This window comes from Spermophilus citellus (assembly GCF_964194105.1).
Source record: "Spermophilus citellus genome assembly, chromosome: 13".
Taxonomy (NCBI): Eukaryota; Metazoa; Chordata; class Mammalia; order Rodentia; family Sciuridae; genus Spermophilus; species Spermophilus citellus.
This window is the reverse complement of record NC_138193.1, coordinates 109794611-109822492: the sequence shown is the minus strand read 5'-3', so window position 1 is coordinate 109822492 and position 27882 is coordinate 109794611. Positions and strand designations below refer to the sequence as shown.

The 27882-nt window shown below is 53.2% G+C and overlaps 1 protein-coding gene across 2 annotated transcripts in view; it reads left to right on the top strand.

The window, feature by feature from the left end:
* Positions 1–1333: 1333 nt before the first annotated feature.
* The window catches only part of HPCAL1 (hippocalcin like 1), a 91614-nt gene continuing 65065 nt past the window's right edge, over positions 1334–27882 (top strand). The window contains exon 1 of one of the 2 annotated variants that reach the window (XM_081264255.1): positions 1334–1641. The gene's annotated coding sequence lies outside the window, so the exon portion shown is untranslated. The remainder of the gene's footprint in view (positions 1642–27882) is intronic. The other variant, XM_081264254.1, reaches the window with a different exon arrangement.

Here is a 27882-nt window from a genome sequence, read left to right as displayed (position 1 = left end):
TACCCTCTGGATGGACATGCTATAGGAAGTTATAGAATGACCTTGGAAGGGAGGCAAGACACCCAGGGACTAGAGCTTGCTCCACAACACCACTACCGTTGGCTACTGGCTACTACTAACCCCACAGTCATCATTTCTTTTACTCCTCACAGGAGATCTGGCTTGGAGACTAAATGCCACTGGGTATGGTTTTGCCATTGTGCCCATATAGACAAGGGAGATAGAAGAGTCTGGAAGCCCCCAGGGCCAACCCCCACCTCAAATAGCTCTGCCACCCTTTTCATTGTCAGCTCCCAGGGTAGTAGGAGTTCACTCGCGGTGTTTTTTTGTGGAGGAGGATTTGAAGGAGGGATTTGAGTTTTTCCCTAGAGACGCCAGAGAGACCGTTTTGTCTCAGCATAACAGGATCGCCCAGCTCCACATTTATGGCTGTTTCTGTGGTTACCTGTCTTCTGGGATGTTTGGGGTGGGTGGTCATGGCAGGTGCAATTGGCAGGGGTATGTAGGAAGTTGGGGAAGAGCAGTCGGCCTCTCTGAGATCCAGGGGTCCACTCTTTCCTTACAAGAGATGTCAATCAAACCCCTTTCTGAAAAAATACACCGAAGACCCACATAATGACAGGGAAGGAAGGATCCAAAGAAATTCACCCCTCCCCGACACCCATCTTATAGGTGCGGAAACCGAGGCTAAGGGAGTCTAAGGGGCTTGTCAACATGGCCAAATGAGTTGGCAGAGGTAACCAGAACCTCAACCCAGGTCTCCAGCCTCCTGGCTGGGCTCTCCCGGAACAAGGCCCAGGAAGGTGGGCGATAGCTGCGAACAGGACTGGGGTGGAGGGGAAGAGGAGCCCCGCGGGCGGTCCAATCGAGTGCTAGGGTGCCTGGGGCGACTCAGGCCTCTTCCCCTTCCCAGGCACTCGGGCCGCACTTCCTGCTGAGGACTGCGGGGGCGGTGGGGGGGAGCGGGCTCAGGGCCGGCTCCTCCCGGGCGCCGCCTCTCGGTTTCTCCCTCCACCGCAGGCCAGAGGCCAAGGGTTAGGGAGGCGGGACTGGCGCTCAGCTCCGTCCCTGCCCCAAGGCTAAGGCCTGGCAGCGCCTCGGTTGCTCCGAGAGAGGACTGAGGAGTAGCGAGTGGCAAGGGTGGTCAGGGTGCAGGCCCCCAGCCCCAGGTCTACAGCTCGAGGTCTACTGGGGGGCGTGGCCACGGGGGGGCGTGGCCGGGCCGCGGTCCGGTGGGCGGAGCTGGTTCGGGGGCGTGGTCGAAGCGGGGGCGGGTTCGCAGGAAACTTGAGTGCCCGCCCCCGGCCGCGCGCCCCGCCCCGGCCCCCGCCTCCGGGTCCCGCCTGCGCGTCCCTTCCTTCCCGGGTTGGCAGGCGGGCCGCGGCGGCGGCAGGCGGATGACCGGCGGACCTGCGGGCGCCAACCCCTCGCTCCCTCCCTCGGCCGCCGGCTTCCTTTTGTCTTTCTGGGCGGCGATGCGCGCAGGGCCCGCGCGGCGGCTGCGGGCTCACGGAAGCCCGCGCGTTTAGCTACCCCTCGGGTCTCCGCGCTGGTCCCGGGCAGGGGCCCGCGCCCGCCGCCACCGCCACCGGCGCAACTTGGGCTCGAGAAGCCAGCGGACCGCGTCCTGCACCGGAGCCGGTAGGGCAGGGGCGGGCTGCGGGACTGCGGGAGGGCAGTCGTGTGCACTGGCGTGAGCTGCGATCGGTATCTCAGCGTGCGTGAGTGTGTGTGTGCGTGTGCGTGTGTGTGTGTGCGTGTGTTGGGGTGCCTGTGTTTCTCTGCGTGGTGGAGTTTGGGTGACCGCGAATCGTGGCGTGTCTCCGGAATGGCGTGTCCTCGTGGAGATCCCTGTGTGTTCTTGGGATGAACATTTTGAATTGCGTTTGTGGAATTGTGTGTTGGGGCGCAGTTGCTGGTGGGGACCGGTGCCAGGCGGGTGTCGTGTGTGCGCAGAGCGGGGGTGGCGGGGTGGGCGTGGGCGGTGTGGCCCGGAGAGCCGAGTCCCTGGTCCCCGCCGGTCGGCGCAGTGCGGAGCTTAGAAGCCTGGGGGAAGGCTGGGACCCGACGGGGCGAGCTCTGGCCTCTTGGGCAGCGGGGCTAGCCCCGCCCGGAGGCTGGTCCGGGCGGCCCACGTGGGTAGCCTGTGAGCTTCGACGGAGGGTGGGGGCCCGAGCGGCTGCGATCAGCTCCCTCCTCCCGGACGGTGAGCGGGGCGTGGGGGAGACCGCCGAGCTCTGGCCTTGTGACCCGCACTGCGACCTCAGCCCGACACACCACCTTCTTGGGTCTCCGTTTGCCGTTCTTTTAAATGGGAACAGCTCCTCTCTCAGGGGCTGTCGTGACAGTTCGAATGGGAACGCACTAAAGATAGCTCTCGTCCCAGTACCTGGCACGTAGTAGGTGCTGCGTTGATGGGATTAGCAGCTTGCGTTTTTTAATATTTGATTTTGCTTTATTATGGGTGGGGTGCTTATATTTCTCCTCCTGCGGTGGTTTGTGCCTCTCTCTCGGCCCTCACTTAACAACGAAGCAGGGAGATTCGAGAAAGTTTAGGCTGCTGGGTGCGCTGCCTTCTCGCCGCACCTCCAGGGCGGTGGGGCGCCGCCTCCGGGTGCGCGGGAGCGCGCAGCGACGGGCGCGGGCTCTTCTCCAGCCCCGGAGGCTCCCGCGCCGGTGCTGGGGTCCCTCTCCTGGCCGGAGGCAGCGGTTGCGGACTCGGGAGCCGTTTTGTTCAACAAGTGCCTAGTTCCTGGGGGATATAGCCCGTGGAATCAGAGAGCCAAGTGGCGCTCCCTACTGACGAGGTTCTCGCATTCTGCCTGGCCTGGTCACACCGAAGGCCACCCCCACTTCCTTTTTAAAAGGCCAATATCAATTCCATCCTGGGGAAGATGTTTGCCAGGAAGGTCCTGCTGCGGGCCTCACAATGGACACCTTCCAGTCTCATCCCTAACTCCTCTAGTTCCAGCTCCCTTGCCTGAGGCCCAAGTGGGTATGAGAGCCTTCCTTCTAGTCTCACATCTTAATTTTAAAAATATTTAGTTTTGAAATAGACATTGAACTGCACTGTCTATGCACACTGCTCTGCCTGGGATTCAGTCCTGGGCGGCACCCCGCTAACCTCACCTGAACACTGGCTCAGAGCCAGCAAGGCATCTGTGGGCTGCAGTGCCTGCCACCTTCTGCCCCAGCCAGTGCTTCCTTCCTTCACAGCCTTGGTTTCTTGCTCTCAGGACTCTCTCCAGTGTGAAAACAACCTTTAAGCAAGGGAGCAACAAACAGATCTTGTTGGTGCCCCAGGCTCTCAAAACGGAGCACTGGAGAGAAGTGGGTTGGGGCAGGGATACTGGGCCTGGCCGCCTTTGGTGGAGATGTGTTTCCTGAGCCCCAGGTGCTCCCCCTTAGTGCTCTCCTGGCATCCTTTGCAGGCTTCTGTGACACCAGAGCAGAAACCTCAGTTTGGGTTATTGGATTTGCCTCCAGCCAAGGCTATGATGGGGAGGTCTTGGGCCTGATGGCTGTAAGCTGATTTTTCATCCTGATTTGGTGTCAGGGGTTCACTTAGAATGCAACCCTTTTTCTATTTCATCTAATGATTTTATAATATCCTAGAAGAGAAAAGGGCTTTTGATCTGAATCCTACTCTTTTCCCCATAATCAGATTCAATAATGATTTTTTTAAAAAATCAATCTGGCTTTCTCAGCTCGGAAGACAGACCAAAAGGCTGTTTTGTTTTGTTTTCCTAGTTAAAGCCAGCCCTTTGTCTCAAGCAGTCCGGTGTTTTGGCACTAGGTCTATTTCTGTTTCACTTTTGAAAGGGCCTGTAATTGCTGCGCTCTTGAGGTTTCGTGGATAATGTGCCAGAGGGAAGGCCCAGGGGCTCTGTCTCTCCCTGGTCTTAGGACTCTGCGTCACCTTTTGGTTTTCCTGCTGTCTTTGGATGCCACTTTAATGTATTTTAAAGATGTAGCTGTCAATGTGCCATAGCAGTTTGGGAGTCATGGTTTTGGGAATCAGATTTATGGAAGGCTATCGGGCCTGTGGAGAAGCCAAAATCAAGCGAAAAACCCCAGAAGAAAAGAGATTTGCCCCAACTCCAGTCCAGGACCCATTAACTTCCAAAGAGCTCTCCTAGAGAGAGATTTGAAGAGAAATAGAATAACTGAAGCAAGTTGCTTCAGAGTTTATCTCAGCCCTCTTTTCTGGCCACAGGGCTGTGCAGAATTAGAAATCTTAGCTGTCATAAGAGGAGTGGGCTCACCTAGCTCCATCCCTACCTGGAACTGCTAGGAGTTTCCTTTGGCCAGGTGGTCCCAACACCTGCCTTCAGAGTTCTCCGTGCACATTTCCAGGGGTTGTCATTCACAGTCAGTACCCCGCTGACTGCCTGGGGCCAGTTCTGTCTCTAGCACCATGCTGAGCACCTGCAAAATGCAGTTTTCTCTCCATTACTCAATGTGTCTTTCTCCCAAACTTACTCCAGGACCTCATATTGCTACTCATAAATGATGACTTACCGGGCTCGATCATGAGCCAGTGATAATCTAGGCTGCTAACAGGCAGCCCCAGGGTTTATTTGGTACCAATGATTAAGCTACTTGGCAGCTCAACCTTTATCTCCAGTGGGATCAGGTTTGTATTAGGATTTGGACCTAAACTGCCTGTGTGCTGTGGGAAGGTACTTTCAATTGATGAATTCCCACCAGACTTGATGGGGGACTTGGTGTGTTTTGCTAGTCAGTGCCTGATGTCATTGTGCGCTGGGAGGGAAGGGACATTTGGAGTTAGATGAGCAGATGCTTGTAGATTGTAATCATGCTGTAGTTTGGGGTTCCCCTTCTCTCACAGTCTCATTAGGTTTCTTTGTTGTTTTCATGCCATGTAAGGCCGCAGCTGAGAATCTCATGTAGCTCTGGTTCTGTTCCCTTTGGGTTGGGTTTCTAATCTGGGGTTGCCAGAGGGTAATTGCTTATGGAGATTTACTGAGATGGGCTTATGAGCTTTCTTAGTGCCACTTGTCCTATGGGGGGAATGTTTCTTCTTTCAAATCACTTTCCACCCCCTCCCCAATTGGTGGGGCTCTAGAGGTGCAGGTTGTAATATAACTCCAGGTAATCAATAGTTTGACAGGTGGAACATTTCTTCCGTGCTGATGAGCAAGGTATAAGTCTAAAGAATTTTTTTTTAATCATCTGAAAAGCACAGTAAATCCTTTAGAGAGCCCTACCTTGGCCATGTCGTTTCAAGTAAAATTGAATTTCAGAGGCAGAGCTTCACATCTCTGTATTTATGAGGCATGACTAACTCAAGACACCCTTCCGGAGACCTGCGGTGCTGCCCTCCCCTCCAGCATGGTGGGGGGGTCTTCTTGGGACTGTTTTTCCTTTTCCTACTACACCCCCTGCTTGCTAATCCAGTGGCTGTGTTTTCTGGGGACTGAATTTGTTTCTTTCAGTGCTTGAAGTACAACCAGGTCGGCAGGAAGCCAGGAGCCTGGGGGTGGAGGTGCCCGCTCAGCCCCACCTGCCTCGAGAGAAGAGCACTCTTCCCTAGCAGCAGTGATGGGCCTCTGGCCTTTGACTAAGGAAACTCAAGATTGTTCAATACTCCATGGTTAGGGGGGCAGAGTCCTGAAGGAGGGAGGAGGGCTTTGGGAGGCGCGTGGTTCTCCTCACAGGGCTTCTCTGATTTCACATTAGTGCTCTGTGTCCTCAATATCTTTCCCTGCTCCCTGTCCCCTTCAGCTGGTGAAGAATCCCTGGGGCAGGCACTATACCAAGTGTGTCTCTAGAGCAGTCTCCTTCACGTGTCCCTGTCCCCCAGCTGAGCTACCGTGCTCACGTCTGCATCAGCAGGCAACACAGCCTGTGTTCTCTGTGTGAGCTGCGGCCCCAGTCCTGTCCCCCAGGATGGTGTCCAGTGCGGCGGAGCAGGACTCCCCTCTCCCGTGGAAACTGCATCTTGTACCCGATACGGCCACAGGGCCTCCTCCTCATCTGTCAGAGCTCTATGTCTCAGGAGAGTTTAGGGGCTCTTTCCCCTCCCTCAATGCACCTGCCTGACCAGGTCAGTGCTCCCTGTGGCCCTGGTCTCTCCTTCCCAGCCCCGAGCCTCTCTTCCCATGCAGCAAACCCTGGAGTGTGGCATCTGGTTCCTCCATTGCAGCCAGTTTGCTGCTCAGAACACAGATTTCATCATCTTGCTCCCTCGCCCCTCCCCACGCCAGGTTGTTCTCTTACTCAGTGAACATCAGTGAACGTTGGACTCTGCTGCCAGCCCTGAGTTAAGGGTTAGGGCTGGGGTCTGGGGAGATCATCAACAAGCCCTGATGCTCTGGTGCCAGCAGGGAAACTTCTGTCCCCAGCTAGGGCCAGAGGGACTTCTGCAGAAGCATCTTTTGACCTGATGCCTGGAAGAGGGATGGGCCGTGGAGCGGCTGGAATTAGGGCTGGATATTCAGTGCCTCTGTTTTCTCTCCCACCCATATTTCTTTATCTGCAAGATTCCTGCTCATCCTTTTTTTTTTTTTTTAAAAAAAACTTAACAGTAATATTAAGAAATATATAGTAATTCATATGAAATATCCCCATTTTAAATGTACAATTCATTGGTGTCTGATAAATTTATAGAGGTATAGAGTTGTCACCAGAATCCCTTTTAGGATTTTTTCGTCATCCAGAAAAGATGTCTAGTCCCTATTTGCACTTGCTCCCTGACCCCAAGTCCCAGCCACCGGCGGCCACCAGTGGATCAGCTTTTTGATTCTCTGCACTTGCCTTTTCTTCCTCCCGTCTCAGGTGGCTTGGTCTCTGGCTCAGTGCCACCCAAGGGGGCTGAGTGCTTGTTCATCTCCCTGCTGTCTCCTGGCCTCCCCTGCTGCACCTAGCCCAGCACTGCTGTCCACAGTGTCCTCAAGGCATGTTGACTGGGCCAGCTGGAGCTGCTTTTCCCACATTTCTTCTGTCCACGTCTGGAGTGTCTAGAAGAGTGTTGACGTTGGGATACGGGGTTTGCAAGGTGCCAGATGGTGTGGGGCCCTGCTGCATTCATTATCTTGTTCCATCAAGAACCTGTGAGGCAAAGGGCATTGGACTAATTTTTTAAATGAAAAAACCAAAGAGTCCCAGAACAAAATGAATAGCCCAAGGCTACCCATAAGCAGAAAATACTAGAACCAAGAATGGAATCAGGTCACTTTCTCTTCTGTCCTATTTTGGTCATAATTATATGTCTTCCTATGGCTTGGCTTGGGCCGATGCTCAATTTTTCCTGTACAAGTCTTGTCATCCCGTCCAAAGCTGTGGAAGTGCCTTTCAGGGCATGAGTGGTACCAGATGCGTCTTCATTTGCCCTCGGATCTGGTCCACAGCTGAACTCCATAAGTACATAAAATTCTAGTAAATATGTGGGGGGCCTTGTAGAGGGAGTGGCTGGCTGAACACAGTAGACCGTATGGTTTTACACCCTTGCATTTCAGAAGTGGTCCTCACCTTGTGTATTGGGTTTTGAGGTGACCAGCAGAGGACACCCAGTTTGACAAATGTAAAGGTGGTCTCTTGCTCTCACTGAGGTAGCAAACTCCCACCGTGAACCGTAAGAACATCTTGTTTCTTTCAGCTTGGATCAGGGTTACATTCTCATTTCAAAATATCTCAGGGAGCTATCTGGGTGTTAGGATCAGGGAGTCCTGGATTTGAATCTTAGTCTCTGCTGTGTATCTGAGCCCACGTCCTCACGTACAGAAGGGGCTTCTAGGCCCATTTAGAGCATCAAAGGAAACACAGCTATGGGCACCAGTGAGTCTTTGGCTGGCTATTTGTGTGTATTAATGGTGGTGGACTTTGTCACAGTTTAAGTCTTCATGGCTATAAGTACCTCCTCTGCCACTAATTATTCCATTTCAAATTCTGGTTGAAGACATTTAATGTCAGAGTCTTTGTATGCAGATGTGCATGAAGGCTTCAAAAGGAAGCCACTGACGGTCAGTTTGGAGTTTGGGGAGCTGCCATTTTGGATCTTTCCAGCTTTACATCTTCTGAGAAGCATCTCTTAGGGTCCCTACTCACCCACGGTAACCCTGAACTTGGGGACTGCACAGAGATCTGCAGGCTATTCCCTAGACATAACGGGGCCTCACCCTCTTGATCCTTCCCCTGGAGTGCGGAGGAAGCATCTGCTGAGTTTAGATGTGTGCGCGAGCAGACTGAGGACTGCTGGGAACACTCACAGCGCCATTCTGAGTGGCTGTGTGTGGACGGCAACGCCCTCCCCTCCGGCAGCAAGATGTTCAACTCTGCTTTCTGTCTGTGCATTTAACGGATGTTTCCTGAAAACAGAATGGATGCTAGTCCCCACCTTTCCCTGTCACTCCTGTCCTTTCCATTTGCTGCCCTCTAGTCCATTTCTGGAGAGAAGTGAGAACCTCTTTAAATCAATCACCTGTGCATTAAAAAAAAAAAAAAAAAATCCTCCCCAGGACTGTGCAGTGTTCCTTACTCAATGCATGTGGCTGGGGGAACTTCTGGCCAAGGGAATATGGATGTCCCGAAGGTAGCCCAGACCAGGACCTGAGGCAGGGCCATGGGCAGCAGGACGGGTGGCTCCCCAACCTCCCAGCCCTCACCCTAGTGTCGGTAGCAGTGGCAAGAATGAGCTTCTTTAAAATTCCTCCAGCCAGGCTCAGTGGCACACACCTGTCATCCCAGCAGCTCAGAGGCTGAGGCAGGAGGACTGCAAGTTCGAAGCCAGCCTCTGCAGCTTAGGAAGACCCTAAACAACTCAGCAAGACCCTGTCTTTAAATAAAATACAAAAAAGGGCTGGGGATGTGGCTCAGTGGGTAAGCACCCCTGAAGTCAATCGCTGGTACCTCTCCAAAAAAATCCCTTCAGCTGTGCCATTGGGTCCCTGGTTTCTGGCATGACCTAGACAGTGTGGTGGGGCTTTGACCTCTAGCAGTGGACATAAAACCCAGGTGGCTTTGCAGGTCTTCCTAGTCAGCCCAGGTGGACATAGGCCTTTGGTGGAGTCAGGGGTGAGGGTCTTTGGCTTGTCTGGTGGCTGCTTTCCCCTTTTTTTCTGAAATGCGGATGATGAATGGCCACTTTTGTTAATATATGTTTTTGGAGATAAACTGTTACTGGACATGAAAACAGAATGGCATGGCCAACGGTCCTTGGAGTTTGCTGTCAGGTGGGTGCTTATGGATTTTGGAATTGCTTCCCCCAGTGTTAGTGAGAGTGGGGAGAGAGAATGTAGCACAGGAAAGGGATTCCAAGTTTTCTCTCACAGGATCCTCCAAGTAACGCAAAGGGCTCTTTATGACTCATAATTCCTTCCCCCATGGCTTGTTTTGGGCCAGATGCTGGCTCCCCAAGACAAACATGTCATCACAGTCACTATATCACCATGATCACTATCATCACCACCACGGTCACTATCATTTTTATCTTCAGCATCACTACTATCACCATCACCACGATCACCGTCATCGTTACCATCATGACCGCCTTCACCGTCATCATGACCACCATCACCATCACCACCATGATCACAACACCACCGCGGTCACCATCATCACCATCACTATCACCACACCACCATCACTGACATCGCCCTCACGACCACGATCGCCATCACCACTGTCATCACACAGTCGCAATCTTGATTCTCAGTCTTTGGGCCATTGTGTCACATTGCCATCCCAGTTCTTCTTTACAGTCTTCCTGCCGTTTGAGGGGAGTGGAAGGGAGGATTGTAGATACAGAGAACTCAATGGATGGGTGGTGCAATGTGATTCTGAAAGTGGCTCCATGAGAATTACTGCTGTGGAAGATCCTGGGCCGGGAAGTCTCACCTGCTCTTTTGGGCCCAGCAGCAAGCCAGTGTTACCTGCTCTGTGCTGCTCTCCTTTGCCCTCTAGGGAGGACAGATTATTCTGGATGGAGCCTGGCCTTATTCCTGGGCATCATATTTGTCCACCTCTCCCAGGGCAGTGGGCCTCTTCAGTTAGGACCCTGATGAATTTCTCCTTGATGACCCTCCATTCCTGGTACCACGGGCCTGGAACACGTGAATGCCCAGAGGTCTGGTGTAACCGCCCCCCACGCTTTCAGCTGTAGGATGGCGAGTACCTTGAATTATTTAAAATCTTCACAGTTTGCCTGAAGGGCTTGCTTTGCAGGCCTGAGTGGTCAGTGCACTAGTGTGTTTTCTGTGCACGTCGTTGATTGGTGCATGTTTGTTCTATGCATTTGTTAAAACTGCGGTGCAGTGGTCTGGAAGCCATCAAGTCTTTATGGGTTGGTGGAGTGGCCCCCATTCCATTATTAATGTCTGGTTTTGACTTGGCATAAGAAATGCTTCCTCTCCAGATTTCAGCTTCCTCATTTGGCAAATGGGGCTTATGGCTAGGTAACCCCTAAATCCACCATCAGCTCAACAATTCAGGAAAAGTGTTTAAAAATGTAAACTTGCATGGTAGGTACACCCAATGCAGAGCACAGAGAGAGTCTGCATTGCTAAACTGACTCCGAAAAAATGAACTAGAAAACATAGACACCTTGGCAACTGCATATTAAGAGGTGGTGTTGCAATTCAGAAGGGGAAATTTGGGGAGCATAGGTAGAAGGAGACATGGGGGTTGGAAGGGACTGAAGTTAGTGTAGGGGCTCTGTGTGTTGGTGTCATCTGCCTGTCACCAGTCAACCTTTTCTTTTAGCTTCCTGTACTAAGGGAGCTGGGATTAAGAAGATGGGCTCATGGTTAAAGGAGAGAACTGGCGGGATGATTGCAGTGTGTTAGTTCTGGGGAGAGCAAGGTGGAGGTCAGCGGATGAGCTGGTCCTTAGGCTCTAGACCCAGTGCCTTATTTAGACACTGTTTCCTATTCCCTAAGAGGATGCTCCAGCAAGAAAAGCCGCTGCGAAGGAGATTGCCCTCCTTAATATAGCAGTGCTTTTATGTTCTTCCTGGAAAGTTACACCACTGATCACCTGAGAGACTGGTAAACTGAACTCCTTGTTTTGACTAATTGCAAATTAAAGAAAAGTCCACATTAGGAAGTATTGTACAGGAAGAGTAATCATATCATTTCAGACAAAAAGTATATTTAGTACTGCAGACTCCTAACCGGATTTTGCCTCCATTTGAAGTTTCTAGTGAATTCTTCAGAATCCTTTGATATTAGCATATTAGTGGTGGTAGGATAATAGGAATTAGTTAAAGGGGTTGAAAATCAGCACCAAAGCGTTTCTCCTAAGCATGGGATTGAGAGGCATGATATAGAATTATACACGGAGCTTTACTTCACTTATGTTTGCAAGAGAAAAAACTCAGAGAAAGCAGATGGGAAGGGAGGACACTCAGTGGTTCATAGTGGGTGATGGATGGGATCACGGTGGCTTCTCTCCTGCTTTTTCATATTTCTATACATTCTGAGTTTTCCACTGGGCATGTGTTACTTTGGCAATTAGAAAGAAAAATGGTCTTAAAAGGAATGCCAGTGCCCTTCCTGGTTTGCACGTGTATCTGGCTTACCCTCTTAATTTGCCTGGCAGACTTCCTCTCTGACCTCAGACTGGCTGGAACCCATAACTTCCATACTTGTGATTATTTGAATTAATGGAAATTTGTCATAATGCACCATTAGAATTTGTTAAGTGAATCTAAATTCAATACTGAGCAAGTGCATTAACTGGATATAAAGAAAGACGTTCTGAGTCTTCTGAGAAATTCACCGTTGGAGTGTGGCAGGGTGCAGATGTTCATGATGCAGTGTCTTTCTTGAATGTGGGTGTCCACTTGACCTGGGGGAGGCTTTGTGGCTCCTGCTGTTTTCACCTTGGTATTTGATGTCCTAGTACCACAGTCCCTGCTTCCCTGGGAAGCATCTCCGTCCTGTCTCCCTAGCTGGCTAATATGTTCCAGCTCCCTTTCTGAAAATAACCTTTTCTGTACCTACCCTGCCCCTACTGCACGACCCCCAGGGAATGGACCTGCTGGTCTCCAGCCCTGTGAATCAGAGGGCTCCTGGTGGGGATCCTTCCTCCTCTCCCTGTGACTCAGACCTCAGTTGACGTTGGCTTGACTGTATTTGTGTGCTGGCTGGGAAGCCATCTCAGCCTTCATTAGGGCCATGCCTGACTTCTGCGGCGTCCCTCCAAAAGATGTTCATCCCCATCATTTTTCAGAGGTTTAATCTGAGTCCAGGATATTGAGTCAGCAATGGAAAGTTATGAAAAGAGGCCAGCCATCAGAGAAACTGCCTAATATGAAAGATTAATTCCAGGGTGAGGGAGGGGGAGAGATGCTGAGGACGGGCCACCTCCAGGCAAATAACAGGCATAAAATGGGGGATCCCGAGGTTGCATTGCTGTGAGCTCAGCGTCTGCGTATAGTTTCTTGGATTAGAGATTTAATAAATCACCTCTTTATAGTCCACTATCTGTATTTATGATCTGGAAAAAGAAGATTGCAATTATCAGCAAAATTCCGTCATATCTGGTACATAATTTCAGGATCTTCACCAACCACAAGGAAGCCAAATTAAAAAATATATATATATATATATATATATATGGATGCTGTGTTCAGAAATTGTTCCTTTAAATGCTGGGTCCTTAGGTTTTTCCAGGATCCAACACCGAGGCAGGAAGCATGCTCTCCCATCACTGGAGACAGGTAGGTTGCTATGGAGACCAGGTATGGCACGGTGGTTTCCTGGGTATACCAGTTGTCCTGAAAGAGGAATAAGCCTCACTGTGGGGGAGATTTCTGGAAGAGTGAGTGTGAATTAAGTTTTTCTAAAACAAAGGTCAGGCATTCTAATTGAGGTATCTGGCATAATTTTGCCTTCAGTTCTGTTTCGCTTAATTATTAATGCTGCACCCTCCCTTTTCCTGCCAGATATGCTTAAATGCATCAAGACCGTTGATCCAAAACAACAACAAAGTCTTAATAAAGCTAGGGATGCTTCTTTAGTGCGGTTGATGATTATCCTTTAGAACTCAACAGATTGAGCTTTTGCACTTCTGTGACCAAAAGACCTGACAGGAACAGTTTTAAAGGAGGAAAAGTGTCCTTGGCACTCACAGAGGTCTCAGTCCATAGATGGCCAGCTCCACTGTTCTAGGTCCGAGGTGAGGAAGGACACCCTGGTGGAAGGAGTACAGAGGAAAGCAGCCCAGGACATCCCACCAGGAAGCAGAGAGCGTTCCACTCACCGAGGGCAAAATAGGTACCCAAAGACATGCCCCCATGCCTCCTCCAGCCACACGCTGCCTGCCTACAGTTACCACCTGGTAATCCCCCTCAGGGGTTTAAGGTCTCATAACCCAATCACCTCATCCCCAGACTTTCTTGCATTGTGTCACACATGAGCTTTTGGGGGAACATTTTCTATCTAAAACAGTTATATGTTATATGACTGCCTTGATGTGGGCCCTGTGGCACCGCTGAAGCTAGACTGCCAGACCCTGCCCTGTGGGCTGTGTTATGGCAGATCCCTGTGGGCTGTGTTGTGACATGATCCCTGTGGGCTGTGTCATGGCATGATCCCTGTGTTAGTCAGCTTTTCGCTGCTGTGTCAAAATACCTGAGATATACAACTCAAAAGGAGGAAGAGTTGATTTTTAGCTCATGGTTTCACAGGTGTCAATCCATGGTGGTTGGCCCTGTCGCTCCTCTGTGGCAGCAGAGTACATCACGGTAGGAGCACATGGCAGAGAGGCCTGTTCATCTCGGGATGACCAGGAAACAAAGAGAAAGAATTTGGGGCCAGGGTGCCAATATCCCCTCCAAGGGCACACCCCACGACCTAACTTCCTTCCACCGGGACCCATTTCCTGAATGTTCTACTACCTCCTGATCGTGCCCCAGGCTGATGACCAAGCTTATGGCATTTGGGAGACATTTAAGATCCGAACCGTAACAATCACAGGCTCTGGGAAAGTGAGGAGGACCCGGGCTGACCTACTCCTGACTCAGCGCCAGCCCCCGTGAGAGCCCGGGTGGAATCTTGGTGGGAGGTGGGGGAGGGGATGCCAGCGGGTGACATCTGCTTGTTTGATTTGTTGTTACTCACAGCGCTTCCAGTCAGCCCTGGTAACTTTGTACCCTAAGACAGGCCTGCCACGCCTCCTCTTGGGAGCTCCCTGTTCCCTGGTGCCTAGAGGGGTCTTGGGCGGTTGGTGGGGAGCTCCTGGCAGTGCTTGGTCTGCTGAATGCTCGAAGTGCCCTTCCTCCTGCCATCTGGCTGGGCTTCAGCCCCCTCCAGCCCCTGCACAGCAGCAGTCAGAGTCCTGCACTGCTGTCCTCCCCCGGCTCCGGGAGCTGCCCGCAGATGCCTGCTTGGCACATGCTTGGTAGCTCATGGGGGCCACAGGAGCCTCGTACCCACCTGAGAAGGTGCATGTGGTGCAAAAGGAAGCTGTGGCAGAGCTGGGCGTGGGCGATGGGGAAGACCCCTGCCTCTGCCCGGCATGACCTGGGTCCCTAGCTCAGAGGGTGAAAAAGGGCCTCAGCCTCGCGTGCCCTGGGTGCAGACACCCGGCTTTGGAGTTCCCGTTGGGAAGACCAGGTTTCTTGAGGCTGACTGACTCCCTTACGGTCTAGGGGAGTGACCGGGCCATGCTTTGTGAAGGGAAGAACTCTTCCTGTGGCTCTGTCCTCACGCAACTGAGGCCCACACAGCACCCACCCCTGTGCCTGCTGCACACCCTGGGGTCCTTCAGACCCACTCTTCCTTTTTTTTTTTTTGCAGTGCTGGGGGTGGAATGCAGGGCCTCACACACGCTAGGCAAGCCCTCCACCGCTGAGCCACGCCCCATCCCGGGCCTTCCTTTTGATGGGCCCTGCCTGACAGCATCTGTTTTCTCATCTGTGAAATGGGAATAATGCCCCTTGCCTCACAGGCTTGTTGTAATAATTATCCTTAAACCTCTTATAAACTGTAGAGTGCCATACCCATGCAGGCGCCCAGGGCTCTGGACTCAGCCTGTGCCCTGGCACGTGACTGTCAGACGTCACCGATTGCCCTGCGGGAGGTGGGGGGGTTGTTATGGCTCCCTGTGGAAGTCGAGTTCTGGGCCTCAGCCCTTTTCCTTCCCCCCTCTGGCCAGCCTGTGCCTTTCATTTTCCTCCTGCAGGATGTGAGGCCCGAGCCTCACCGAGGAAACGGGAAGACATGTGCCTCTGCTCGCCCACCTCCAGGACTGTCCGACGTCCGCCAGGCCTGGGCAGCCTGGGAACTGAGCACCCAGATTCAGATGCGCCTTCAAATCCAGCCAGCCGAGCCTGACTCAAAGGCCTGACTCGGGCAGCTCCCCTTGAACCTGTTCCCGAGGGCGGCCACCTCTGGATCCCTGGTGTCAGTAACAAGCTGGGCATGTGGGCACCTGCACCTTAAATCCTCAGGGACTTGTTTCACAGCTGACTAAGGCCTCATGAAGTGTAGCTGGCCCTGGGCACAGGGGACACCGGCGGCAGGTCTTGGGTCTTGGATTGTGGGGAAGGGGAAGCACATGTTGGTTCTCAGCACCGAGAGACGAGCTCGATTCATGGCTACCCGCCTACCCAGGGCTGTCCTGCTCTCGCAGCCTCCTGTCCCCTCCCAGGTCATGGCTTTGCTTTAGGCTGTCCCTTCCTGCCAGAAGCCTCCTGGGCTTTTCCCAAGGCCCTGGTGCTCAGGCTCCCGTGGCCTGGCCATCTGCAAGACTCCGGCCTGACCGTTCACTTCCAAACCAGGGCCATCATCTTTTCATCTGACTGGGGACCTCCCAAAGGCAGGGACCGTGTTCAGCAGTCTCTGCAAAAACTGGAGCTGGAGGGAGAACCCCCGGGTGAGGAGAGACACCCTGTCAGCAGCGAGCGCTGTCACTCAAGCTGTCACTCGGTGAGTGACTCACAGGCTGTCTGCCAGACTGCATGACAAGGACGGTCCAGCAAGAACCCTGCCCTCCCTACGTTTCTACTTGAGAGCAATGGACAGGACAGTAGTGTGCCGATCACATAGTGTAGGGTAGCGGCCCCCCGCAGGGAGGGGACGGTGACAAAGAGCAGTGACTGCAGGAGGAGTTCTCTGTGGTGGGGGTAAAAGAGGGAGGGGCTTGCTCTGGTTTATGAATGAAAAACTTTAAAAATTCAGGGCTGGGCTGTGGCTCAGTGGTAGCGTGCTTCCCTAGCATGGGTGAGGCACTGGGTTCGATTCTGTTGTTTTATAAATGAACAAAAGAAAAAAAACTTTTAAAATTAAGATATAGCTCACATATCACAAAAACCGCAGTTTAAAGATGAACGTACAACTCACTTGTTTTCTAGTATCACAAGGGTGAGCTACTGATCCACTGCTACTGATTCAAGAATCTTTTCATCATTCTCTGGAGAAATCCTCTGGCTGTCAGCCTGCACTCCTCCATCTCCCGCCCCAGGCCCTGGAAGCCAGTAATTCATGTCTTATCTCTATGGATTTGCCTGTTCTGGGCATTGCAGATAAATGGTCATAAAATATGTGGCCTCTGTGTCTGGCTTCTTCGTTGCGCATAATGTTTCTGTGGCTCTTCCGTGTGGCAGCATTATTATACCTCAGGCCTTTATACGACGAAAAATACCCCACTGCGCGGCTGGGCCACGTGTGGGTTCACTTCTCTGTGGATGAACATTTGGGTCGTTTCCACTCCAGATTGTTACAGATGACGCCGCCTTCAGGACCTTCGTGCACAGTTTCTGTGTGGACGCACGTTTTCATTTCTTTCAGGTATACAGAGAGACAGGTACATAGTGTGGTCAGAATGCGAAGGGAAGGTGACCTTCGAGCAAAGTCTTGAAAGACACAAGGGCGTGGCCGAGGAGGGACTGACAGACACTGGAAGAGCAAGTGCAAGGACCTCTCTCCCAAGAGCCTCGCCCTCCTAGCCAGGGGCACCCAGAGAGTTTTGGTGATGAGAGGTTAAGTTCAAGGCCAATTGAAAGGGCTTCCATTTCTGAATAAAGACCCCAAACCCCAAGACAGACGGCTTTTGGCCCCTCTATCTTTTTCCTGCTTGGAAAGCTGATATAGTTTCTGGAAGTAGGGCAGCCCTCTTGTGACATGAGGCTAAATCCATGTGCTCAGGACCACGAAGCAGAAGAAAACTGGGTGCTTGATGGCCTCTTGAACCCTGCCTGAACCCTGAGCCCTTGCCCCTGTTATTTTATTTTGTGACACAGAGAGAACTATTTCTTGCCTAAACCACTACTTGTCAGGTTTTATATTGTTTGCAGCCAAAAGCATCCTCGTGGATGCAGTGTTTAACACAGAATATGTCATTCGAAGTCCCCCAGCTTGATCACTGCCCACAGGCCTGGGAGACATTCCAGCCCCTCCCTCTCTGCCTTACTCCCCCCGTCCCAGGGCTCAGGCCTCTAAGACGGCCAGGGTTCAGGTCTCCCCCGGCTGACGGCTTAGACCCTGTTTATTAGCAGCTCCGAGCACCCTGCCCCTCTCCGGGCTTCCTCACCTGCTGCCTCTGCTGCTGGGGATCTCTGGCTGCCCCTCACCACCTGTCCCTGGCCAGCACCCACTCAGTTTTCAAGAAGCACGCTGGGCATCTCCAGTGACAGGTCCTGTTCTCAGGTGTCCCCCGTGAGCTTCGTACTTGACATCATCCATCGTCCCAGTGGAGAGAGTCCAGTCTGTCCCTCGATTCCACTTTGGGTCTGGCCTTGGGCCTCTGCCTGGCGCAGGGTGGATGGAACTAAGAGGAGTCTAGGCTGTTGCCTGCTGCGGGTTCCAGGTGTTGGGCGCCGTGTGAGGCACCCTCCTACCCCGTCCCTGGAGCCGGCCCGTCTTCCACAGGCCTGGCCGCGCTCCACCTTGGCCACCAGAACCACTCCTCATTTATAACGAGAACAGCAGAAACAGGCACAGTCTGTGCTTCATACACATAAACGAGGGCCATGGGTCATCCCACAAGTGACCTTTGGGGTGTCCAGCCCAGGGTTCTCACAGGCCCTGGGGACATCAACGAGCATTGCAGCTACTTCACAGAGATGAGCCTTCTCGTCTTCCATTTTCTAAATGTGGGCCAAGAGCACACTCTGAAAGATGAACTTGACAGCCCAGGGTTTGTCTTCTCAGGGAAGAGGAACATTAGGCAAAAGGGACTTCAAGAAATTCAGGTGAGGGCTGGGGCTGTGGCTCAGTGGCAGAGCTCTTGCCTCACATGTGTGAGGCACTGGGTTCGATTCTCAGCACCACATATAAATGAATAAATAAAAATCAGGGTCCATTGACAACTAAAAAAATATTTTAAAAAAAGAAGGAAGAAATTCAGGTGGGAATCTTTGCACTCACGGACAGTTAAGAGCATGAGCCGCAGCCAGCTGTTTTCAGGGTCTCCCTGTTGGTGGGCCCTGTGGTTATTAAGGGTGAAACCCAGACTGTGCTGTTATGTAAAAGCCAATTAAAATAAATTAAATGCAAATAACTGGTTCATTGTAATGTTAATTTTGAGCTCCCGGATCAATCAGAGGTTGTGGAAATGCCAAAGTTGTTAAGACTTGGTTACCATGGTAGCCGCCCTACACTGTAAGTGGCCTGTTGTGCAGAAATCTCCTGGGCCAGCTCTGTAGTAATGCTCTGCAGGGGCCCAGCGCTCTGAGGTCAGTCTGGGTTCTGGAGACCTGGTGAACTCAAGACCAGACTCACCACAACTACCTGTTGGTGACCTTGGGGGAGAAAGTAATTTCCCTTCTGCCTCAGTTTCCTGCTTTGGGGACAGCACTCAACAGCCTGAGTAGCGGGGCATTGGGCACCTGCTGTGTCAGCCCCATTTTGGGGGAGTGACAGCAGGTGCAAACCCTGCCCTGGGCCTGCCCTGCCTGTCCACTGACCTTTGGTGACAGTGGCAGTCCTTCCGTCCTCTTGCCTGGAGGCAGCTGGTACCTGGTGGGTGGAGCTGTTCTGCTGGGGTCGCTGGGTTCTGAACTCTGGGTGCCTCTCACCTTTTGCGTCAGGATCCCTCTCCACCCTCGGGGTTTTCAATCCAGACACGTTCTTTCCCATCATCACTTAGACTGACCTGTTTCAGCCCCAGTCCTGAGGCCTTAAGTCCTTAGACAGGACTGTTATATAGAGGATGACTTGTCCCCGACTCTGGGTCGAGGTGGCAGTGCCAGGGGAGTAGGGCCGTGATTTGGGTGGGGTTGCTGCTCTCCTGGGACTTGGCCTTTCCCAGCTCCTGCTTCTGCAGAGCTTTGCTCAGAGCTGGTCTCGGTGTCCTCCCTTCCCAGCACCCAGATGACCTGGCCTCGCGGGGAAGGCCGCGGGCCCGGGCAGAGTGGCCTCTTGACACAGCCTGTGGCTCTAAGATGCCACAAGCGCAGCTGCAAGTGCATATCAAGCACCTGCCGCCGGTGCCGCCTGGCTTCCTCGCGTCCCCAGGGCCCTGCTTCTCCAGGCTCACTTGGGGCCAGTCAGTGCCGCTGGGAGCCGGCTAGTGTGTCTGCTTCCTTATGGTACGGAGTCTGACTGGCCTCGCCCCACTCTGGGGAGCAGCAGGGAAGTGAAAAAGCAGTTGGGGCCATACTGCTCAGGAAACGTGTCATTTTACTGTCATCTGACCTGCTGCAGATCATCCCTGAGCGTTTGCCTGGTGGCCCCGGAGGAGCAGAGGGTCAGGAGAGGAAAGGATGGTGTCCCCATGGGCCTGTCCTTTGTCCTCTCTTGAGGTGCCAAGACTCCATCTCAGGTGTCAGTGCCTTGAGGGTGACCAGGTCCCAGAGGGACCACACCCCGGGGGCAGAGGTTCCACAGGAGAATGGCCTTCCTTCCAGTTTCTTCTGGGGGGTGTGAAGTGAATTATGTTCGGGTAGACAGAGGTTCATTCACCTTTCCTCTGAGTTGCTTCTCCAAATGAGTGCAGAGCGGGCTCCTTGGGAAGGTGGGGGGGTTTGGAGTGTGTGGAAGGAGTTGGCCGCCATCCTCGGGTTGTTAACAGCAGATGGTGGGAGCCCTGTGGTAGATCCTGTTTTCAAAGCCTTGACCAACCCCTTTTGGAGGTTAGGGTGGGACAGGCAGTTGGTGGGGTACTATCCGCCTGGGTGTGTGCAGCTGGCTGGCCTTCCACCTGTGCCCTGAGCTGTGCCTTGTCACCTGCAAGGTAGGCCAGGCCGCCCCACCCTGGCCTGTGCACCCAGTTAGGCTGAGAATTGAAGCCCTGCAGCTGGCCTGAGGCCCGCAGAGGCCCGGGCACGGGGAGGATTTGTGCGGCCTCTCGGTGCTTGCTCTCCTCCTGGGCATGTTAATGAGTGAGTGACACATGTGTGGTTCTCCCTGGGAAGGCTGGGCAGTGTCCCCCTCTCACCTCCTGGGCATTTGGAATTGGCCAGCGCTCGCGAGCAGGTGCTCGAGGCTCCCAGCCCGGGCAGCTGGCCATCGCAGCCTCCCATCCCACCTCCACGCTGCATCCCAGGGAGCTGGGCCGCTGCCATTCCCCAGACACGCTGCCCTTTCCTTCTGTCCCCTGGCTCTTGGTCTTTGCTGACTGTTTAGCTCAGCCCCAGGCCCCAGGTCCCCTGACCAGCCCTCCTTCCCCAAGCCCAGGGAGCGCTTCTGCTGGGTGGGAGTGCGCTGGGACGCACCTCTCCTCACACTGTGGGTGTGGCATCTGGGAGGGAGGAGTGCAGTCGCCTCCCAGTGGCCTCTGCCGCCTGTGGAAGGGCTCTGTCACCTGGGTCCGTCTGGAGTCCTTCACTCTCCCCACCCTCCTGGGTATGCAGCCACGGCTGAGTGGAGAGTGTTTTGTATTCTATGTTAAACATAATTTCAAGACATGCGCTTCCCAGAGACGGGTCTGTTACCCAGAATGTGTAGTAAGTCCTAGGTCACTCTCGGGAGCTACCTACAGGAAGGACGTGCAGTTACTTCCTCCAGCTCTGCGCTGGGGTGAGCCTGGTGGGCTTAGAGGTTCTTTGCTCCGTGGCTCTGTGAACTTCAAGCAAGTCACTTAACTGAGTCTGAGGTTCTTAACATGTAAGTCCCACTGACCTGAAAGGCTGCATGAGGATTATATGAGCTATCATGTGTCAAAGTGCTATATTCATGTTAGTTCCTTTGTCTTATTAATATTGGGGAGCAATGGATTTTTTTTTCTGACTTGGTTTTTATTTTAAGACTAGGACAGGGCCACTTACCATCGTCATCTGTGGGTGTGAGCACTCTTACCTTCAGCGAGCACTTAATGTTGGCCAAGAGCCTTGGCTTATTCCAGTAGAGAATGGAGTTATTTAGAGCCAAACTGTAGGGGGCCTAATTCTCTGGGAAGCGTTTTCTGCAGATGGTGTTAGCGCTAATGACTTACTATATGTGTATCCATAAGTGGGTGATTTATGGCTCACGCCAGACCACAGCTTTTCATTTCCAGAACTCCATTTGTAATGGCCTATTAGATTTAGTAAGTGTGAAGGACTTAAGTCGAGGCTGCCTCCATCCTTGAGCTGCGGATAGAGCCTGGCCCTGTGGGATGTGGAGGGGCAGCCTCGGGGACAGCACCCCTGAATGGAGCCCTGGGCTCTGTGTCTGCTTTGTCTCCCAGGAACTCCCCAGTAGGCAGGCGATGGCCAGGATCCCGTTTCACAGACAACACTGAGACCCAGAGAGGTTAATGGCAGTTCCTAGGTGACAGATCTGCTTTGGAACTTGGTGTGTCTGCTCAGCTGGCAGTGCCAGAGCAGAGCAGGTCTGTGCCCCTTATTGACCAGTGCGGTTGGTGGTGCCCCGTGTGTGCCAGCTGGGCTGTGCTAAGGGGTGCCCAGGCAGCTGGTGAGGCACTGTTCTGGGAGGGTGTTTCTGGAAGAAGCTGAGCCTGAATCAGCAGTTGGCATCGGATCCCTTGAGGGTCTGGATAGGCACAAAGAGGGAGTGGGGTGAACTTGCTCTCCCTTCTCTCCTGCCTTGGGACGCCGAGCTCCTGGCTCTCAGGTCTTCGCCTTGGATTAGAATCCACACCACGGGCTGTCCCGCGTCCCCAGCTTCCAGAGTCAGGTGGTGGGGTTTCTCCTCGGCCTGCAAGATTCTGTGAGCCGGTGCCTTATGATAGGTGTCTGTTTATCTCTGTATGTCTTGCTGGCTCTGTTTCTCTGGAGAACCAGACTAACACAAACAAGATCTGAGTTACTCCCCCACCTGAAGGCTTTCTGCTCCAGATACTTGGGTGTGTGGGGAGTTGTTGGGGGAAGTTAATTATTATGCAGATTCCTACCCTTCCTGTACCTCTGGGCATCAAAGCCCCCAGAGGGCCCTCTCAGAATGCCCTTAAACTGCCCTGGGGGTCTTATGCACCCACTGCTCCACTTTGTGAATCTGTCTTCCAGCAGTCTTGTATCAGCAGGATCCCCACGTCTCTCCTATGAGGTCCCGTCCTAACCCCAGACCCCAGGGTATGTGGCTTACATGGTCAAGGCTTTGTGACGTGATGCAGATCAAGGATCTTGAAATGGGGAGAGTGTCCTTGATCACAAGGAGGACCTGCTGTTATCATAGTAGGAAACCTAGCTGGGCACGGAGTGCAGCCTGTAAACCCAGTGACTTGGGAGGCTGAGGCAGGAGGATCACAAGTTCAAGGCCAGTCTGGGAAACTTGGTGACACCCTGTCTCAAAATAAAATTAAAGGGCTGGGGAAATAGTTCAGTGTTAGAGTACTTGTCTGGCACATGCAGGTCCTGGGTTCAGTCCCCAGTGCAACACATAGGCGTGTATGCACACACCCACATACACAAGAGAACCTGTCTCAGCTATCAGCACCCTGAAGGAGATGTGACTGTGGAGGTGTGCACAGAGGCACAGTCCTGTGGCTCTGTGGACAGAGGAAGGGGCCACCAGCCAAGGAATGCAGGTGGCCTATAGAAGCTGGAAAAGGCCAGGAAACAGATTCTGCCTTACACTTCCAGAATGAACACACAGCCCTGCTGACCCTTCCCTCCCAGGGAGACCGGCAGAGCCCCTCTGAGGAGCAGAACTGTATTAAAATGAAGTCGTTTCAACACTGAGCAGCAGACTTGGCCCCAGTCTCTTCCTCAGAGCCGTGCACTTCCCCGGCTTCCCGGCTCCAGTCCGTGAATCTCAGTCCTACTGAGGCCCAGATTCTGGGCTGTAGGTGGGTGCATGGTTCCCACCCCCAAAGGAGTGGTGGCAGCTGGCCCCTGCTAACTGATGGCCTTGAGGGCATGGGCTGTGGCCCTGAAGAGCTGCTTGAGGGTCCGAGAGTCTCAGTTTACGCCCCCTGAGCTGAAAAGCAGAGCCATGCTGTCAGTACACCTGCGCAAATGGGCGCCGGCCTTGGAAACTATTAAATCTTGGTCCCTTTTTTGGTGGGGGTCTACTGGGGATTGAACCCTGGGGCACTCGGCCACTGAGCCCCATCCCCAGCCCTATTTTGTATTTTATTTAGAGACAGGGTCTCACTGAGTTGCTTAGTGCCTTGCTTTTGCTGAGGCTGGCTTTGAACTTGCGATCTTCCTGCCTCAGCCTCCCAAGCCGCTGGGATTATAGGCTTGTTGGTTGTTTTGATCCCCACCCCCCTTTTAGAGACTTCAACGTGTGTGGCAAGTTAGAGGGGCTTCTTTCTCAGTGTGGCCCGGTGATCTCTGAGCCTGCTCAGGGGTCTTGTGTGGGCACCACAGGGCGCTGGGCTGCGTGCTCTGCCCGGAAGGTGCCAGCCAGAATCCTCTGATTAAGAGGGACGGTGATGATTCTGAAATTTTGGGTGATGTTCACGATTTACTGAGTGCTTATTCCTGCTGGGTATCTTAAGGACCTTGGTTAGGAGACCTTGGTGAGCAACACTGGATCCCGAGGCGGAGGTGGGAGGGATGCAGGCAAGCACTGCCCCTGAGCTCCTGCCAGGGATAGTGCCCAACCCCAGGGTGGGGGCAGCCCTTGCTCAGGCTGCCATAACAAAGTGGGAGCCTTAGGTGACAGAAATGTATCCCCAGTGTGAAGACCTGTAAGTAGAGGTGAGAAACTGGTTGTCCAGATTAGAACCTTAGCTCAACTTCAAATTTACCTAAAGAAACCATGATTCAAAAACAAAACACAGCAAAAAACAACACCCCCCCCCAAAAAAAAATCTAAACCCACAATCTCAATGTAAAATTCAACGTTAACCTAAAGAACAGCTCTTTAGGAAAAGGAAATAACTCTTTCTAAAGTAAAAAGTGAAATGTACATAGTTGGCTGAAAAGCCACCGTCAGCTGAGAAAGCGTTCAAGCTCAGCGCTCACAAACCCTCACCTCAACTACTTACCCTCGCCTCCGCCACCCTGCTAGACCCCTGTTCATGAATAGGAGTGGCACTGTGAATACAAGTGACAAAGCATGGTCCTTTCCTTGCATCAGTTTCTTTCAGACCAAATGATTAAATTTAATAAATTTAACAATTTAATAAAACAGCCTCGTTAACGAAAGCCTCGTTAATAACACTGTTAGCTCAAGGCAGGGATGCACCTAAGGAAAGAGGAACTCTGGACAAAACCCCACCTGCTTACCAGGAACCCCACGGCTGGCCTCCTGGTGTCCGAGGCATTGCCTGCCTGGTGACATGTTCAATGGCCAGTGTCCAGACCGTGTGGAGACAGCATAGTCATCTGCTCCTTAGACAGGGACTTGTGTGAATAGCTAAATGAGGGTCTGACTCCCTCTTACTTGCAGTCGGTGAGACTGAGCTTCCCTCGACGAAGTAGGAATAAAATAATAAGACGGGACTACACTATGAAGCTTAATTTAATTAGTTCATGTAAATAATGTATTAAACTTCTACTAGAGACAGCAGCCTACCTATGGGTTAAATTTTTCTTTTTTTAAATATTTATTTATTTTTGTTTTTTAGTTGTAGTTGGACACAATATGTTTATTTTATTTTTATGTGGTGCTGAGGATCGAACCCAGGGCCTCGCATGTGCTAGGCGAGTGCTCTACCGCTGAGCCACAACCCCAGCCCTGGGTGACCTTGGAGTATAAAATAACCTCTGAATGATGTTTACCTAGGCGATGCAAGTCAAGGTCGACAAATCATTAATTGACTCAACAATTAATTATCGGGACAGGCTGCTGGGAGCGCCAGTCCTATTTTAGAGTCCATATCAACACTAGGGTTTTCGATCCTGCCATGGAGCTGGACTTCCCAATGGTGTAACTGCTATTAATGGCTCGTTTGTTCAACGATTAAGGTCCCACTTGCTCTTGAGTTCAGACAGGAGCAATCCAGGTCAGTTTCTATCTATTTAATGCTTCTCCTAGTAGGACAAGGCAAGAGAAATAAGGCCAGCTCCCCAAAGTGCCCTCCAACTAGATAGGTGACATAATCTTAACCTAGTATCCCCCTCCCTGCCCTAGTGCGGGGCTTGCTGAGGGGCGGAGCCAGGTGAGTGCGTCAGACCTAAAGCTTCAGAGTGGCCTCAGCTCCTCCTCTTAGCAGCGTGTCTGTGTGAACTCTTCCTGGTCCCCCCAGGCCACTTTGCCATCGCAGTTGCAGCTGACTCAGTCTGAGAGCTGGGTGTAGGTGGGCAGGGCTGGTGTCCCCGAGGCCACTCACTGCGTCTGGTAGGAGCGGTCTTCCTCCGTGTCCTCACGTGGTCATCCCTCTGTTCTGATCTCTTCTCTGCGTAAGGACACCAGATTAGGACCCACCTGATGACCCAATTTGGTCATAACTACCTCTTTAAGGAAACCGAGTCCAAAAACAGAGATACTCTGTGATGCTCGGGCTAAGGCTTAGCGTATGGATTTGGGGGCCACAGTTCAGCCCATAACACGTGGGAATGATGGCGTCCACCTGAGCAGGTTGCTAAGAGGATTACTGCTCACGGCGGTGTGCTTAGCACATCTAAGAGGCAGCAGCTGGCGTGCTGACGGACAAGTGAGGTTCCCTGAGGTTCTTGCCATGTCCCCTCTGAGCCAGTGTTCCTCTCGTGTGGACCCTGTCCATCTGCGTGAGGATGCAGGTTTCCAGCCCTGCCCCAGGCCTGGTGAGTGGTGGCCTCGGGGTGCCCCAGGAGTATTCTGAGCACACTGGTGTGAGCCCCTCCAGAGCCTGAGGCTCTGCTGCCCAGCACCTCCGGCTGCTACCCCTCTGCCCCCTTGCCATCTTGGCTCGTCCCTCTTCCCTTCTCCTGTGGCGGGTTGTCCCCTCTCTCGTGGCTCCAAAGCCGTTTCTCGTCCTGTGTGCATCTACACCAGCCTCCACCTCCTTCAGGGACTTGCCAGAAGGCTGCAGAGCACGGCCTGGCCAGGGACTGCCTGGTGTCCCTGTGGTGCTTCTGGCCATACTCCTGCCTCACTCCTAGGTGCCCTTGGCCACCTGCCATCTGTGCACACACAGTCCCTCTGCCCTGGAGCCTTGCACATGCCCTGTCATGGCCCAGCCCGAGTACTCTCCCTCCTCATCTGTCCCCAGGTGTCACGCCTCCTCCTGCGTTGTCTCCGTCTCCCAAGGGAACCTGCATCCTCCAAGCACAGGGCTGGATTCCTTCCTGGGTCCTTGTTGCTTGAACACCACTTCTGAACTGGAGATGCTGGGAAATCCCTGCTGGTGTGTGAAGTGAGTGGGGTTATCTGGGGCAGGGCATGCACCCTCAGGAGCTGTCCCCTACACAGCTGAGGTGAAAGTCGGCACTCCCTGTGTGATCAGACTGGGTGCCCTGGCACGCGGAGCAGGGTGGCACTTTGCCTGACTCCGCAGTTCCACCGCCACCTCCCTACCCGGGCTCTGCTGTGTCTTGAAGCGCCCTCCCCCCTCTGAGGACCTGTTTCTAGTCCTCAGTGGACGTAGAAATGAAGAAACCACCATTGGCTGCTTCGTCACATCATGGTACCTGTCTGGCCCCTGGCTGACTTGCTGCCCTGCTGGTGGAGTGCCCTGGGTGGGGCTTGGTGAGGAACCCGTGTCACCTGCTGCCCTTTCATACCCTCTGGCTCTGCACATTTGGACTGCAGCGCCCCAGTTGCGGCTTGCACCAGGCTAGTCAGGGACTTGGGCTGAGCTGCTGATTTTAAACTGCTCTGCAGGGGAGTCACCTCAGGTGCAGGGAACTGGAGTAATTAAGTGGGTGGCCCTGTCCCTCTGCCATCTCCTAAGCCTGCATTTTATCACTGTTTGGGGTAAGGCTTAATTTTAAAATCCTTAGCCAAATGTTTGAAACACAAAACGGGACGTGTGAAGCCCTCCGGCGCCAACCTTCTCTTGTGCCTGAAACAGATCCTTTCACAACTGTAGGGGGTTCAGGAGGTCATGGGGTCAGGCCAGGCAGGTCCTGGGTGTCCCTAAGAGCTGTCGTGGGAGCCAAGGAGGTTGTGTGGGCTGATGGAGAGGGAGGCACCCAGGGCTGGCAGGCCGGCTGAGTCTGTCCCTGGCATTGGCCACCCAAGCACCTCCCACAGGTTTCTCCATGGAGGGAGGGGCTGGCAGGAGCTCCACCCCTGCTCCAGGTCACCAGCCCTCTCTGCGATTTGGCTACCCTGAGCGAGCGTCTTGAAGGCCCAAGTTTAGCTCTGAAGGGGGAGTCATCCGTGGGCCTGTGGAGACAGCCCCTGGCTTGTGGGTTGGCCTTGTCCTGCAGTTAGCATCAGGCAGGAATGCACCCCGGCTCCCGGGCAGGTGCAGGGCCCTGGGACCCAGGTTGCCGCAGAACTGTCCCATGGCCTGTCGGGCCTCGGTTCCGCAGCACTCTGTGCTGTCTCCACTCCCCACGCTTCCTACCTCTGGGGAGATGACAAGACAGTGCTTCTGAGGAGGAAGTGACTTGGCCAAGGGCACGGAGGTAGGGGCAGAGCTGGCACCACAGCCTCGTCTGTGTCCCCCATCGCACCGGCTGCCCTCCTCCTGCTCCTGCGACACTGTCGTTCCTTC